Below are 17,373 nucleotides of genomic sequence, written 5' to 3'. Positions count from 1 at the left end.
TTATACCATCTGCTTGGTATTTCAAAACTCCCTACTGGTTTACAAGTTCTAATTTAAAGAATAAGTAGTACTAGATAATTTTCTTATAATTCCTTTTCTCTTGTAAATCAGTGTAAATGAACAGAAAACCATGATTTATTGCCTCTCCTGTGCCTTTTATATCAAAGGTGCTGGTTCCTGGTGGCCCAGATTGTGTAGGATGCTTCTTCTGGCACGTTGTCCCTCAGATTGTGTCCTTAGGCTGGCTTCCTGTCTGAAGTGTGTTTCTTTCCCTGGTAGCTCAGTTCCCTTCTCAGCCCGGAAGCCTACAGTTGCTGGGGTGCTCCCGCTGCTACTGTTTTGGCACTGACGGGCTCCTGCTGTTTTGGCATAAATGTTGCATTTACACACTGAGAATAGTTTTCTTGGCATTTGGGAGAGCTGTTATCATGAACATGATGAATTCATGAACCAGAGTGTTTTTGCACTCTCTATTCTATTTTTCATATATTTAGTATCACTTGTTATGGTGCTTCAAGTAAGCATTCATGATTTATTTTCACAGTTTTACTAGGAGCACAGTGTACAGTCAGATATGCATCCCAACAGATTTTGTTTTCCTATGAGGTTATGATTTATCCAGTTTATATTTTTCAGTTAAAAACTATTTTCATATATGCTTAGATTTTTTTTTAGAAGATATATATGTAGTTGAAAAGCTCACACTTTGGGAAAAGACATGGTTGAGTTTTACACTGTGGTCCATTTCTTACTCTGTGATTTTGGAAAAGTTATTCTATACCTAAAGACCTAGTTTCACCTTCTGTAAATGAGAATAGTACCTTCTTTATAAAGTTGTTGTAATTAAATTGAATAATGCATCTAAAATATACAGCACAAGGAAGATGTTGAGCAAATTTTATCATCTCTATATCAGAAGGAAATAAAACTTGCAAATTACATTTCTGATAAGGAATTTGTGTTCAGGTGTATAAAGAAATTCTCAAACCCAACAAAAAATAATATTAACTTAATTTCAAAATAAGCAAAATGATTTATGCTTCTGGAAAGGTGAAGTTGATAATAACTTTCCTTATTCTTATGCAGCAAAGCAAAAAACCTTGGACATTATGAATGATGTACATGTGTGTATATATCATATGTGTGTGTGTTTGTGTGTGTGTGTGTGTGTGTGTATCATATGATAGCTTTTAATGGTGGAGAGAACACAGACCCTCTAGGGACCTTGGGACTAAATAAGCATGATGGTGAATTTCTTGAGTTTTTATTTTGCTTTATGTATTCCAGACTAGGCCCTAAAGTTGGAAACCTAGAAATACCAATAGGCACAGACAAAAAAAAAAAAAAAAAAAAAAAAATGTCCTAACAGAAAGCTTGCCCTCTTCAGCCCAAGGACCAGACAAGCAAAGACAATCTATCAAGATAGACAGTAATCACTCGACAGAAGCCAGACACTAAAGAAGACAACTTTGATCCCCCCTCTCCCACTTTGCACTCTCACCAAGGTATAACAAGATGCCTCAATCCTCCCATAGGAGAGGTGTCAAGCAAGGCCCAATAGGGAGCCAGGATTTCTCATCTCCAATAGCTCAGATCAGATCAGTTGCTCAGTTGTGTCCAACTCTTTGCGACCCCATGAATCGCAGCACGCCAGGCCTCCCTGTCCATCACCAACTCCCGGAGTTCACTCAGACTCACGTCCATCGAGTCAGTGATGCCATCCAGCCATCTCATCCTCTGTCGTCCCCTTCTCCTCCTGCCCCCAATCCCTCCCAGCATCAGAGTCTTTTCCAATGAGTCAACTCTTCACATGAGGTGGCCAAAGTACTGGAGTTTCAGCTGTAGCATCATTCCTTCCAAAGAAATCCCAGGGCTGATCTCCTTCAGAATGGACTGCTTGGATCTCTTTGCAGTCCAAGGGACTCACAAGAGTCTTCTCCATCACCACAGTTCAAAAGCATCAATTCTTTGGCGCTCAGCCTTCTTCACAGTCCAACTCTCACATCCATACATGACCACAGGAAAAACCATAGCCTTGACTAGATGAACTTCTGTTGGCAAAGTAATGTCTCTGCTTTGAACATGCTATCTAGGTTGGTCATAACTTTCCTTCCAAGGAGTAAGCGTCTTTTAATTTCATGGCTGCAGTCACCATCTGCAGTGATTTTGGAGCCCAGAAAAATAAAGTTTGACACTGTTTCCACTGTTTCCCCATCTATTTCCCATGAAGTGGTGGGACCGGATGCCATGATCTTCGTTTTCTGAATGTTGAGTTTTAAGCCAACTTTTTCACTCTCCACTTTCACTTTCATCAAAGAGGCTTTTTAGTTCCTCTTCCCTTTCTGCCATAAGGGTGGTGTCATCTGCATATCTGAGGTTATTGAGATTTCTCCTGGAAATCTTGATTCCAGTTTGTGTTTCTTCCAGTCCAGCATTTCTCATGATGTACTCTGCATATAAGTTAAATAAACAGGGTGACAATATACAGCCTTGACGAACTCCTTTTCCTATTTGGAACCAGTCTGTTGTTCCATGTCCAACAGCCAGCTATCTCTAAGACCCCCATTATGTCAGTGGAGACCACCTAAAGAGCTTGGACTTTCATCCTTACCAAGAAGTAATGAAGAGTCCCTCCTCACCTCACTGGGACCTTTTCAGAGAAGCCACAGTGGAGAAGGAAATAGAATTGTCAATTAGAGGAACACACAAATAATCTCCATTAGATAGGTCCATGGATAGATGTTAAGACTAGTAGGTATCAAACAAACAGGCACAAATTATGTACATCACCTCCAGTGTCCTCCTCCTGCAAATGTATTTGGTTATTAAAGAAGGACGATAGTTGCTATAGAGTTCAGAGTCCTGGCAAACACGACTTTAACCAGGACTTTGAGGTTAACATCCGAGTAATACTGATACATACTGACCTCATATACTCCCTGATACAATGCACTGTGAAGGACACGGCATCTCTGTATGATTTTTCCCAGTAATGTAAAGTCTGAGCCTAATATGAAACAACATCAAACACTCTGAATTGGAAGAGGACATTCTAAAAAATAACCAATCAGTAATCTTCAAAAGTGTCAAGAAAGACAAGGGAGGGCTGAAGAAATCACAGATAGGAGGAGACTAATGAAACCTGCTCATTAAATGCTGTGTGAAATCCTGAATTGGATCCTGAAACATAAACAAGACATTAGAGGAAAAGTTAATAAAGTCTGAGCAAGTTTAATATATTAGTTAAAATAGTAAAATACCACAACAAGTTTAATTTCTTAGTTTTGATAAATACCCTGTGGTTAAAATGTTAACGTAAGGAGAAGCTGAGTGAAAGGCTCTTCTTGGGGTATAAGCTGTGCTGTTTTCAAAACCTTTAAATATGAGTCTGAAATTACCACAGAATAAATTTTAAAAATTTGGACGTTTGCATCTGAAGCGAGTGAAGCAGAACATATTGATTGTGGTCAGTAAATTGTTTTCTGTAATCATGTCACAAGTCACTGTTTAGTCCCCTTTTTGCACTGTTTTTCCAGCCTGCTTAACTGACACTTCCTTGAAATAGCTTTGCTTCACAGTGTGTTATCAGTGTAGACTGGACTCCTGAAGTTTACAGAGAAATATTTGAATAACATGATTCCCAAGGACCATATAGTTTTTTGTGTGTGTTTAAGAAATATAAAAGATATGTCATGTAATTTTAAGGTTATTCAAAAGCATTTATTTTTAAGGAAAATTACAATGATAAAAAAGAGTGCTTGTCTGAAAGATGGTATTTTGAGTGTTGATTTGAATTTTTTTTAGTTTTTGCTTCAAAGAAATATTTACATCTTGCGTTTGTGTGACTCTAAGTGAGGTAATGTTGTATAGACATTTAGGATAAAATTTAAAAACCATTGAGGGCTGGATTACGTTATATTAACATAGACACTGAGCAGATACCATTTTCCATGTTCTGTAAGAAGTTGTGTTCGTAATATCTGATAGATTTTTTTTTTTAATTTAAGCAGATCCAGAAATTTATCAGAGCTCTTCTTGCACAGTGAGAAAATGCTGGAGGTACAACTAGTGGTGAGTGATAACCCGGCAATAACATTTGGTGGTTTACCTAATGCTTTCATGTACATCTCCTTTAATTATCATTAACAATTTCTGAGTAGCTTAAAAGTATGAAAAATCAAAACCACTATCATATTGGAGTAAAGGAGTTGGGGAAGATGCTACCTTTTTGCTAGAAAAAGAACTCTTCTGACCAGTCAGTATCAAAATGAGTAAAGGGAATCATGTGCAAGGAGCTAAGGTGATGTTCCTTGGAACTGTTTCTTTGTAATAAAGACAAAAGAGTTTAGTATGGATAGAACCTAACTTTTTATGGCTTATACATGTTTGTTGATTTACCTTTTTTTCCCTTAGCATTGTGTCTGTCATTTTGTGTTTTTTGTCTGAGCTTTCTACTATGTTGTGGAGAACAACCAGTGCAATAATATAAGCCTCAAAAAATATACATCAGTTTTGAGTTTTGTTAAATTAGCTTAAGTGTGTTTCATTTTTATCACTGCCCAGCTGAGATAAAGATTTACAAGGAATTTTAAAGTCTTTCTAATGGGTATGTAATGGATCTCATTTGGGGTTTAATTTGCATTTCTCTTAATACCAGTGATACTGAACTAATTTTCATGTGCTTATTTGTCATTTTTGTCTCTTGTAGAAGGTCTGGTCCAATCGTTTGTCTCTTTTTAATTTGGGTGTATTATTATTATTGAGTTCTGAGTTCATTATTCTATCTACTTGTTCTTTGGCAGAAAGTGCATTAAGAATATTTTCTGTTATGTGTGATTTGCCATATTTTCTAAATAGCCTTTCAAAGAGCAGAGTTTTAAATTTTAACATCCAGCTTATCACTTTTTATGTCTTTAATCTGTATTTCTTATAAACTATCTTAGAAGTCTCTGCCTGCTCCTGAGTGGCAAATGCATCTGTTGAACTTGCTGCTGCTGCTGCTAAATCGCTTGAGTCGTGTCCGACTCTGTGCGACCCCATAGATGGCAGCCCACCAGGCTCCACCGTCCCTGGGATTCTCCAGGCAAGAACTCTGGAGTGGGTTGCCATTTCCTTCTCCAATGCGTGAAAGTGAAAAGTGAAAGTGAATTTGCTCAGTTGTGTCCAACTCTTAGCAACCCCATGGACTGCAGGCCACCAGGCTCCTCTGTCCATGGGATTTTCCAGGCAAGAGTATTGGAGTGGGGTGCCATTGCCTTTTCCATCTGTTGAACTTAGGAATGTGCATAATTTTAGTTTTTACATTTAGTTCTATAATTCATATTGAGTGAATTTGTGGACATGGTAAAATTAATATTCAATATTTGTATTTTCCTATGGATAATTAGTTCTTGCACTACTTGTTGAAAAGGGTATCACCCACTGAATTGCTTTGGTACTTCTTTTGGAAATCAAATGGCCATGCATATGTAGGTTCATTCTTTTACCAGCTGAGGTACAAGGGAAACCATTTTTTTTTTTTAACCCCAAGGACTGTACAGTCCATGGAATTCTCCAGGCCAGAATACTGGAATGGATAGCCTTTCCCTTCTCCAGGGAATCTTTCCAACCCAGAGAATGAACCCAGGTCTCCTGCATTGCAGGCAGATTCTTGGGTTCATTTTTGAACTCTCTATTTGGTATCAGTGAACTTTAGCCTTTTTTTTCAGTCCCAGGCAATGGAGATTACTGTAGATTTATAGAGATTGTTTTCAATCAAGTATTGCTAATATAAGATTTCTTTTTTTAAAGAACTGGTTTACCTTTTCTAGATTCTTTATGTCCTTATGTATTTTAAAATAATCTTGACAATTCTAAGAATAAAAGCCTGCTGCATTTTGGATAGGATTGTCTTAAACTTACAAATACATTTGGGGAGAATTTGCAATTTAACAATATTAAGCCTTTCTATTAGTAAATATTGTGTGTGTTTGTGTGTGTGTATAATATAGTATATAACTTTATAAGAGGATCTAGTATATATAATCGCTATTTAGAACTTTTTAAAATGTGTTTTTGAGAAAATATCTGAGTAGATTTAAGAGAAATTCAATATAAAGCAAATTGGTAAGCTGTGTTCCCCGGAGAAGGCAAGGGCACCCCACTCCAGTGTTCTTGCCTGGAGAATCCCAGGGACGGCGGAGCCTGGTGGGTTGCCATTTATGGGGTCACACAGAGTTGGACATGACTGAAGCGACTTAGCAGCAGCAGCAGCAGCAACAAGCTGTGTTCCCATGTCTTTGGCTTCTCATAACTGAAAAAAGTTGCATTAAGGTTTCTAATTTCAGTGAGTAAACATTTCAAAAATAGGACAAAGGGGTAAAATTGGCTCATTATAGGGAGTTAGACCTGAAAAAAAACTAGGGCGCAAGAAAGATAATATTCTCAGAACCTGACCCGTTACTACTATTACTACATTTTGACTTTTCATCCAAGAACTTTCCTATTTAAATCTTTTTCCACACATTGCTATGCTCAGTCTCTCTGAAAGTTTTTTTTTTCCTCCCTTCATATATTTTTATTGCTTTGTGACATATATGGAATACCAGACTTTTTTCAATCTATTTAAACAGGGCCTCCGGGTCCATCCTGTGCTTACTCTTCCCTGCCCATTCTAGTCTCCAGTTGATTTCATTTCTCTGTGTGGCAGACTGGTTTTAATGTCGAAACTGATCAATTTCAAGTGGTTGTCTGCCGTACTGTATGTCTTTGGCAAAAGACTGAAGCTACACCTCTGCTGCTAAGTCGCTTCAGTCGTGTCCAATTCTGTGTGACCCCATAGACGGCAGCCCACCAGGCCCTGCCGTCCCTGGGATTCTCCAGACAAGAACACTGGAGTGGGTTGCCATTTCCTTCTCCAATGCATGAAAGTGAAAAGTGAAAGGGAAGTTGCTCAGTCGTGTCCGACTCTTCGTGACCCCATGGATTGCAGCCTACCAGGCTCCTCCATCCATGGGATTTTCCAGGCAAGAGTACTGGAGTGGGGTGCCTAAACTTACTGGTTAAAATGTAGCATAATCAATTAGCAATGTCTACCAGTGTTTTGGGTGGGAGCAGCCCGTGTGTCAAACCTGCATTATATTAGTCGCCCTGAATGTGGGCCTATCCCTTTGCTAGTCTTCACATCATAAATGTGGTCTGGAAAGCAATTGTATTGTTATTATATCATTTTAGGTGTAGATTTCTAATATTCTTATAGCATATGATGATGTTGTAGTCATTTATTTTGGTTTCATATAAGCATTTTTTTAATCACGGCATTTCCATTTCAAGCCAAGCATATTGTTTCTCTCTTTCCTGTCTATCTGTCTGTCAGTCTATCTCCTAGTTATATTTCTCTCTGTAATAGATGGGGTCACAAAGAGTCAGACACGACTGAGCAACTGAACTGAACTGAACTGTAATACAGATAGCTTGTGAAGACCTGGGCCAAAGAGCATTTATTAACTTAAATGGCACCCTACATTTGGAAAAGGATTATAATCTAAATATGAAATCTTTGAAAAGTGATTTGTAGTTAAGCCCGATTATTTTATGTTAAAAATTTGATGTTATATGGAAGTAATCGTTAGGGACTGTTTTTCCCCTTACATTCTTGGTACCCACATTGTTTCAAGCCTGTAGACTGTGTGCTTTGGCTTTGGTTCGCTGTTTATATACATGGACACCCCAGTAAGTTTAAGGCTTGACTACAGATTTTTAGTGTGTTGTTAAAAGAAAATACTGGAGCAAAGACTTTAATCATCAATATTCACACATAAATTTTTACTGAATTGCTAGATTCTAGGTATAGAAGTAAACAATAATACCGCTCTTTAATGGCCAGTTTATACTTAATACTTGTCTAATTAAAAACATTTTACCTATCTGAATGATTTTTCTGACAAGTAAATTATGTGACAGAGGTCTATGGACAATTATTTATTTCTTTGCCTTATCTTATATTAGTGATTACTTGCTTTAAATCTTACATATTATATTTCTTTATTAATAAGACAAAAATTAAATGTATTTAAACAACCTTAGGAAGTATATTTTTTCATTATTATTATTTAATACAGTTTTGTATTAAACATTTGATTTTAAGTTAAATCATTGCTCTGATTTCCTGTTCAAATAAGTGAGAAAAAAGGATAATCTGTGTAGGCCTTTCTTACTGTCACTTCCATATTAAATTCAGCAAACTGCTCTACAGAAACTACCTTTTCTTATGAACTAAATTTATTAGGAGCATTGTTCTTTTTAATTGTGAAGTGCTTAGATAGAAGTTAGCTTCATTAAAACTTCAATTTTCTGTATTTCTCACTAAGATAGTAAAAACTGTTTGTCAAATAATTTAGTTCATTTTAAATCTCAGCTGGAAGAAAGCTGGGCAGATTGGTCTCAATGTTCTTATTCCTTCTTTAAATCATACTTAGTATGATTTAGCTCATCCTAGTATGATTTCTTTTTCTCTTTAGTAAATCTGATATTTCAGTCACATTTTCTCATGTAGTATACATGAGAAATTTACATGACATATTTATTGGTCTCTTTTTATATCTATTATGATACTTGTATTGAATTTTTAGGTAACATGAAGTTCATGTATTACTTGACTATTTATTGATCTACTTTTAAAATCCATTACATATAATATTTTTAATTATATAAATAATTTTAAATATCTGAATCATTTACAGTTGTTACCATAGATTATAAATTTTTAGTTTTTTTTTTAGCATTTATGATGGGAAAATTCTTTCTCGTATTTACTTGTGTGTATTCTTTCCCTTATATTCTATTTTATTATATGTATATTGTTAAAGGAGATGATGGTAATCATTGATAGCTATAATTTGTTTTTTAATTTTTATTGAACAGTAATTAAAATCAATTATCAGCATCATTACCCATGGGATGAACTCTGGAGAAACATGGGTGGCGGAGAGGTAGAGTTGAGTGTTATCAGCCGATAGGTGCTAAAATAAAACTTGAAAATGAGCATATTCTTCCACAGATAAAATGCAGAATAAGTTGAGGGCTGAGGTATTCTCTCTACCACTCAAAGAGCAGATTGCTTCTTGAATAGCAGATCTAATTCTTATATTGACTGTAGGGTAAATCTAATCAGACTTTTGCAGAATAACCACAAAGCAGTTTGCTAATTTAACCTACTATCTGTGTTGAACAGTCCAGCCCAATTTTTAACTGATATCCAGAGGCCAGAGAATAAGATTTCATAATAAAAAGATTTCAATTTTCAAAATAATTACTTGTTAGACCCTTCTGAGAAAGACATCTATTCTTTTAAACTTTATATATACTTGACTGAATATGATTGCTATTGTCTTTTTTCTCAGATTTCAAATAGCTTATTGTAAACTTTAGAACCCATAATAAACTTGTATTGGCACTACCTCTTTTACTACTTGTATTTTATGTATGTAAACTATTGTTGTTCATTCACTCAGTCATGTCCGACAGTTAGCAACCCCATGGATTGCAGCACGCTAGGCTTCCTTGTCCATCTCTATCTCCTGGAGTTTGCTCAAACTCATGTGCATTGAGTTGGTGATACCATCCAACTGTCTCATCCTCTACCATCCCTTTCTCCCCTTGTCCTCAATCTTTTCCAGCATCAGGGTCTTTTCCAATAAGTTGACTCTTCACATCAGGTGGCCAAAGTACTGGAGCTTCAGCTTCAGCGTCAGTCCTTTAAATGAATATTCAGGACTGATTTTCTTTAGGATTGACTGGTTTTATCTCCTTGCAGTCCAAGGGACTCTCAAGAGTCTTCTCCAGCAACACACTTTGAAAGCATCAGTTCTTCAGTGATCAGCATTTTTTATGATCCAACTCTCACATCTGTACATGACTAGTGGAAAAACCATAGCTTTGACTATATAGACCTTTGTAGACAAAATAATGTCTCTGATTTTTAATATGCTGTCGAGGTTTGTTATAAATTTTCTTCCAAGGAGCAAGTGTCTTTTAATTTCATGGCTGCAGTCACTGTCCACAGTGATTTTGGAGCCCAAGAAAATAATCTGTCACTGTTTCCATTGTTGCCCCATCTATTTGCCATGAAGTGATGGGACCGGATTCCATGCTCTTTATTTTTTGAATGTTGAGCTTTAAGCTAGCTTCTTCACTCTCTCCCTTCACTCTCATCAAGAGGCTCTTTAGTTCCTCATTGCTGTCTGTCATTACAGTTGTATCATCTGCATATCTGAGGTTATTGATATTTCTCCTGGCAGTCTTGATTCCAGCTGTGCTTCATCCAGCCTGGAATTTCACATGATGTTTTGCATATAAGTGAAATAAACAGGGTGACAATATACAGCCTTGACATACTCCTTTCCCAGTTTAGAACCAGTCTCTTGTTCCATGTCCAGTTATAACTGTGACTTCTTGACCTGCATACAGGTTTCTCAAGAGGCAGCTCAGGTGGTCTGGTATTTTTATTTTTTTAAGAATTTTCCACAGTTTGTTGTGATCCACATAGTCAAAGGCTTTAAAATAGTCAATGAAGCAGAAGTAGATGTTTTTCTGAAATTCTCTTGCTTTTTTTATGATCCAACAGATGTTGGCAATTTGATCTCTGCTTTTTCTAAATCCAGCTTGTACATCTGGAAGTTCTCAGTTCACTTATTATGAAGTCTAGATTAAAGGATTTTGAACATTACCTTGATAGCATGTAAAAAGAGTGCAGTTGTGTGGTGGTTTGAACATTCTTTGGCATTCCCCTTCTTGGAATGGAAACTGACATTTTCCAGTCCTGTGGCCACTGCTGAGTTTTCCAAATTTGCTAGCATCTTGAGTGCAGCACTTTAACCAGCATCATCTTTCAGGATTTGAAATAGCTCAGCTGGAATTCCTCACCTCCACTAGCTTTGTTCATAATAATACTTCCTATGGCCCACTTGACTTCACACTCCAGGATATCTGGCTCTAGGTGAGTGACCACACCTTCGTGGTTATCTGGGTCATTACGACCTTTTTTTTGGTACAATTATTTTGTGTATTCTTGCCACTTCTTATCTTTTGCTTCTATTAGGTCCATACTGTTTCTTTCCTTTATTGTGCCCTTCTTTGCATGAAATGTTCCTTTGTTATCTCTAATTTTCTTGAAGATATCTCTAGTCTTTCCCATTGTGTTGTTTTTTGCATTGTTCACATAAGAAGGCTTTTTAAAATCCGTCCTCACTCTTCTTTGGAACTCTGCACTCAGATGGGATATTTCTCATTTTCTTCTTTGCCTTTCGTTTGTCTTCTTTTTCAGCTAGTTGTAAGGCCTTCTCAGGTGGCTGTTTTGCCTTGTAATTGAACATTCCAATTGACTTCTATTAAATCTTCCTCCCATAATGTACTCTTAATCAGAAAGCCAGTGACACTAGTCAAATAAATGAAAGACAGGTGCAAAGCGTAGTTCAAAACACTCATTCCTCTGTCACCCTGTTCGTTTACATCTAAGGGTATGTTTACCTACCAGAGCCCACTTCTTGAAGTAATCGACTTTATGTCCCGTATTTGGTGATTAATATTTCTAAGTACTTAGGAACTTCAGGCTATGTGTTTGTCCCTTTGTTTCCCTTTACCTCTGCTCAGGTCTGTGAGAAAATATTGCAGAATTGAAAAAGCTGTCCAAGTTGCCACTGGGGGCCCGTTCCCAAAGATTTTTCCTTGAGTGAAGGAAGACTTGGCACATGCCCTTCACTCCAGGAATTTAAGCCTTGGAGAATACAGTGTCAAAAGTGAAACTAAGTGACAGGATAAAGTGTGGTGAACTCCAGTAGTGCCAGGTAAATAGAAATCACAGCATGCTTCTGGGTAAATTTATTTTTTTTCCTTTTTTTTCTTTTCAAATTTGGTGTAGTCTAAAGTTAGTTTCAGAAACCCTAAATTTAAAAACAGAATTTTTTTCTTGAAGCTATTATACTATTTTCACTTGCACTCCATTTATTTCACACTTGCAAAGTTGATACATCCCAGGATAATATTGCATTATAGCACTAATTGCTTACTCTTTAGATATTTGTAGCCATTACAGTGATTGCTTTAAAGACAAACTTGGCAAAAGTAAATTTTTTGATATTGATTAAACTCAAATTTTATCAAATTGTTTAAAGTAATTTATTTGGTAATAACCAAATGTATTATTCAAATCTAAAAAGTCATTTCAATGCTGCCAGCATCCAGTTTCTTTTTACCCTATTAGCTGGATTTTCGGCATTTTTCTGTCTTTTGTTGTTGTTTTGTTTTTGTTTTCCTGCAGACCTTATTATTGCAACTTTTAAAATACAACTTTTATATAAAAATTATATAAAATACTTAATCTAGATTAAAAGTCAACATGACTGATATGATAAGAGTAAAATATATGGCAATAACCGACTGGTGGTTTCAGCAGTGAATTATGGAAGATGGTTAATGTTCTGGGATTTCACCTCTGGGTACTTGGTCATAGTTCTATCCAGACAGCAGTGTTTTCAAGCTTTCTAGGCCAGATGGTACAACAGATAATTTTAGGGAGGAGAAAAAAAACAATTAACAACAAACACAGAAACTTTTATTAAAAAAAATTTCTTATTTGTTCATAATTAGAATAACTATTAAGTCCTGATTAGATTTATGTAATCACAGATTGCCAGTTTCTTTTTTTTATTTCAGTATAGTGGTTAGATTAGGTTGAAAGATTCCAGAAAAATGAAAGAACTCATGATTATCTTTAAATTAAATTGTTGTTTATTTATGGGCATGGAAATTAACAATGTTTAAATGACTTTTAGGAGTATGTATAGTATTTTGAAAGAAATGAAATTTAGGTATACATGATAGCTGAGCAAATTGAATCTTGCTTTTTTGAGATTTCACTTGTCTTCTAGTCTAGTATACAGAGTGTCCTAAACTGAGCTTCAGATATCCACAGTTTTACTCCTAATTCTGCTTGCAAATAAATCACTCCTTTACCAAGTATATTATCAAATTATTCAACACAAAGATATTGTCTCCCCCAAATTTTGTAAAGTTGATACAACATAATGCATATAAAATGATTTTTGGAAGGCAAGATTTAAGAAATTTATTTAATCACAGTAAGCTTTTATTTTACATTTCTTTAGTAAATTTCATTGTGCTTTTATCTAACATTTATATTTTGAGTAAATACAAATGCAAAAGCAAAATGGTTACTTTTATTAAAACTTGGAGATCCTGAAGATGAAGTAATATAAAATAGAAGCTGACACTGCTGGGGTAAATTTTCAGTGCTAATGAAGCTGTGGTCTACTGGTTCCCATATGTTTTGCTTGGTTGCTACGATCAGTGTTTTGAGCCATGAAAATAAGTGGAGGTCCATGTGCCCATGGCCTAATGAGGACTGGGCAGTTAGCCTAAGTGAAAATTTAGCACTTCTTCTATTTTCCTTTGTCATTATTTTTAATCTGCTTTGGTGATACATCAAACATTTCTCCTTTAAGCAAATGTCTTTGCCTATTGATAAAAATAAATTCAAGAAATATTGATAACAATCTGTTATACATAATGCAGTATGCAAGGTTGTGGGGAAACCACTAAAATGGTCCTTGTTCTCAAGGAGGTTCTAGTAATATAGAAAGTATAGGTATGTAAACAATCATTTTATATACTAGATCATTGTTTTCAAAGTGAATGTAATCATGTTTGCCTTGGCAAGTCAAGTAATAAATGGAATGATATTAATACACATTTAAATTCACATCCACATCTCTTGTAAATTACTGGTTCATTGCTGATATATTGTCAATATTTTGCACTTGTGAAAATGCCTTAGAAAATGGTTGAAAAATGCATAAAAATGGGGAAACTGAATTATTGCATGAGGGTCAAATAGGAATGTTGTACTTTCCTTATTTTAATACTCTTTTCCTAAACCCCTTATATCAAAGATAATTATTTTAGAAATAGAGCATAAAGAAAATATCACACAACTCAGACAAAAAATAACAATAATCACTCATATTTAAATTTTAAGTTATAAAACCTATGAGGTGTTTGTTTCACATTGCTTATTTCTTAAAAGATGCTATGTTCCTATAGAGAATATTCTATATTCATAATTATTTTATTCAATCTGCATATTAAAGAGAGGTATGAATTAGTTGTATGTTACTGATTTTTAAATATATTTTGTCTTATATCACTTGCTACTTTTGATTTATGAATGTTAGTATCATAATGTCACATACATACAGATATTTGTCTGTTATATTAATTTATACTAGGAAGTCAAAATAACTTATAAATGCTGTTTTCTTTGTAGAATATTCAAATACTCTACTATATAGGTCTAATGATAAAGTATCCTCTTTCTACTTCACTTCCTTTGGCATATATCTCCCTTTAATCAATTATATTTTTCATTAGCATTTACTTATATACTATTTAATAAGCTACTGTTCTTGAGTTCTAGGCTTTAAAATATGCTTATTGATATAATAGGCACAAAAGAGATAAAACTACTACATTTGCATTCTCTTCATCTTTTTACATTCTCCCCGTTTTAGGTGTTTGTATTTGATACATTCTGTTTGGCTCTTTGCCTGAGTCATCATAGTGCATTTACTTCAGGTGTGTTATGGGAACACGATATCAGTATAAAGATTTAGACTTTACTGCTGCATCATTCGGAGAAGGCAATGACACCCCACTCCAGTACTCTTGCCTGGAAAGGCCCATGGACAGAGGAGCCTGGTAGGCTGCAGTCCATGGGGTCGCGAAGAGTCGGGCACGACTGAGCGGCTTCACTTTCACTTTTCACCTTCATGCATTGGAGAAGGAAATGGCAACCCACTCCAGTGTTCTTGCCTGGAGAATCCCAGGGACGGGGAGGCCTGGTGGGCTGCCGTCTAGGGGGTCGCGCAGAGTCAGACACGACTGAAGCGACTTAGCAGCAGCAGCTGTATCATTTAGTTGACTCGATTGTTAAGGAAGAGTTTATGGGACCATTATTCCCAATACTTTTACATGTTTAAAACTTTACGTATTACTTGGGTACACATTTTTGGGTTATACTAGGTTTCACTTAGGAATTTGTGGAAATTGTCCAGTGTCTTTGCACATTAAAAGTTGATATGAAGAATTCTAAGACCGTTCTAAAAATTTCTCCATTTATTTCTCTATTTCTATTTTGATCTTTAATCTAGCTGGACAAATGATAGTTTCTTTGATTTCAGTTATTGGTAACTTTAGTAGGGCATGTTTGCATGTTGTCTAGTTTGGCCTTTTTTTCCCAGTAGTATTACATGTTTCTACCAAAGTCTAGATTCAAATATACTTGTATTTTAAGACTTTACTTATTTGTATATCTGTAACTATTAATTTTGTTCCACTATTTACTTTCTTTTTTAATAATATTCTATTTTCATGTTTTTTAGTTTGTTTCTGTCAGGCTCATTTTAACTTCACTTAATTTTTGTGATATTTAATTTTAATGTCATATCTTCCCTGAACTCTTTACCTTTCCATTATATCTATTTCTGTTTTTTCACTATCTCATCTCTAAATTCTTATATTTTTGTTTGGTATGCTTGATCATAAAAGCGACAACTTTATTCATTTTGTAAATTCATAAGAGAAGTTTTTGGACTAAATGTTCATGTATTCCATGGTATACCAGGTTGAATAGTGTCCCTTCAAAATTTATGTCCCTTCAGAACCTCATAAGGTGGATATTTGGAAATAGGGTCTTTGCACACATAAGTTGGTAAAAAGAGGTTTTGAGAAATTAGGGTGGTCCTTAAATCCTGTGACTGATGTCCTTGTAAGAAGGCCATGTGGAGACATAGGCACTCTGGGAAAATCCATGTGACAGTGGAGGCAAAAGTTGCAGTAATGTAACTGAAAGCAAGGGAATGCAAAAGAAAGCTAGCAACCATCCTAAGTAAGGAAGAGACAAGGAAAGATTCAAAGAGAGCATGGCTTCAGAGAGAGCATGGCTCTGCTCATACCATGCTTTTGGACTTCAAGCTTCTAGATCTAGGAGAGAATATATTTCTGCTGATTTAAGCCAACCACTTTCTGGTAATTTGTTATTAGGAAGCTAATGCAATTGGTAAACTTGCTGTAATGAGTTTTCTTCGTCTGCCACTTTTCTTTTTGTGTCTTACAGTGTTTTTGTATGCTTGTTATATGCTCTATACTAATCAGTCCCTTAAAGAGGTGGTGTTTCTGTTTCTTTCATTTTTTCAATCATGGAGGACCAGAGGTGTTTTCTAGCCAAACAGATTTTTGCTAAGGACCTAGGGATTTGTGTTTATATTTATTTATCTATATTCTAAGCCAGTGGAGATGTGCAACTGTAATTTTGCACACAGTAAAAGATGTCTTTTCTGCCAGAATAACGTTTTCTTTTATGGTCTGTATATGTGCTCTCATCTTTAGCTTATGCATCTCATTAGTGCCACTGAAGACTTGAATTTTTGATTTTGCATCATGGTTTGGTCCCTTTGGTCTATTCTGTGGTTTCCAGTTATAAAGCTAGTATCTGCTTTTCTGTATATTCTTTCATAGGGTTTAAGGTATTTTTCGAAAGACAAAACATGATGCCAATATCCTAGTACCAGGAAGTTCTTTAACTAATTATATAAATGGCAGTCCAAGTTTAATTTGCTTTAGATTATCCTAGTAGGAGGCAGTTTAATATTTTGAGTTGAGTATATGGGATCCAGAACCCAGTAGCTCAGATGCAAGTCCCAGCTCTGCCGCTTTTTATATCTTTGGGGAAGTTACTTTTATGTACTTCAGTTTGCTTATCTATAAAATGTACTAATAAATAGGTGTCTTTTAAAGTTTCTGAGAACACTAAGTTATCTCTCTAAAGTGTCACATATATAAAATTTTTAGTACTTGTTAGCATAATGTCCTGTTCTATTTCATTCTTGCTCACAGATAGGTTTGCCCAGAACAAGCGAAAGATCTTATTCTGAAAACCATCCAGATATTTGCAAGTAATTTTTATACTTTAATTCTGTCTTAGTCTTTCAGTCTTAGTCTTTACTCAGTAAAAAAAATACCTATTTTAGTATCATTGAGATTACTTCATCAATCCTTAATTTATTCTTAGTGTTCATTTGTGAATTTCCATAATTATCTTAATCTTTCCTTTAAGGATTGTGAAATGGCTGATTTCTGTCAGAATCATGAACCATCCTAGCAATATGTAATAAACTGGAAAAAAAAATCTTGGACAATATTTTGTTTTTCTGAAATATCTGGAAGAATAGCTAACAGTGTAACTCAATTTTTTACTAAAAGTAAAGGGGGCTTTCATGTTTGAATACTTTTTATAACATTTAAAAATTCATTGTCCTCCTG

The sequence above is a fragment of the Bubalus bubalis genome, chromosome 8 (assembly GCF_019923935.1).
Source record: "Bubalus bubalis isolate 160015118507 breed Murrah chromosome 8, NDDB_SH_1, whole genome shotgun sequence".
Lineage (NCBI taxonomy): Eukaryota > Metazoa > Chordata > Mammalia > Artiodactyla > Bovidae > Bubalus > Bubalus bubalis.
Note: the sequence above shows the minus strand (reverse complement) of the source record.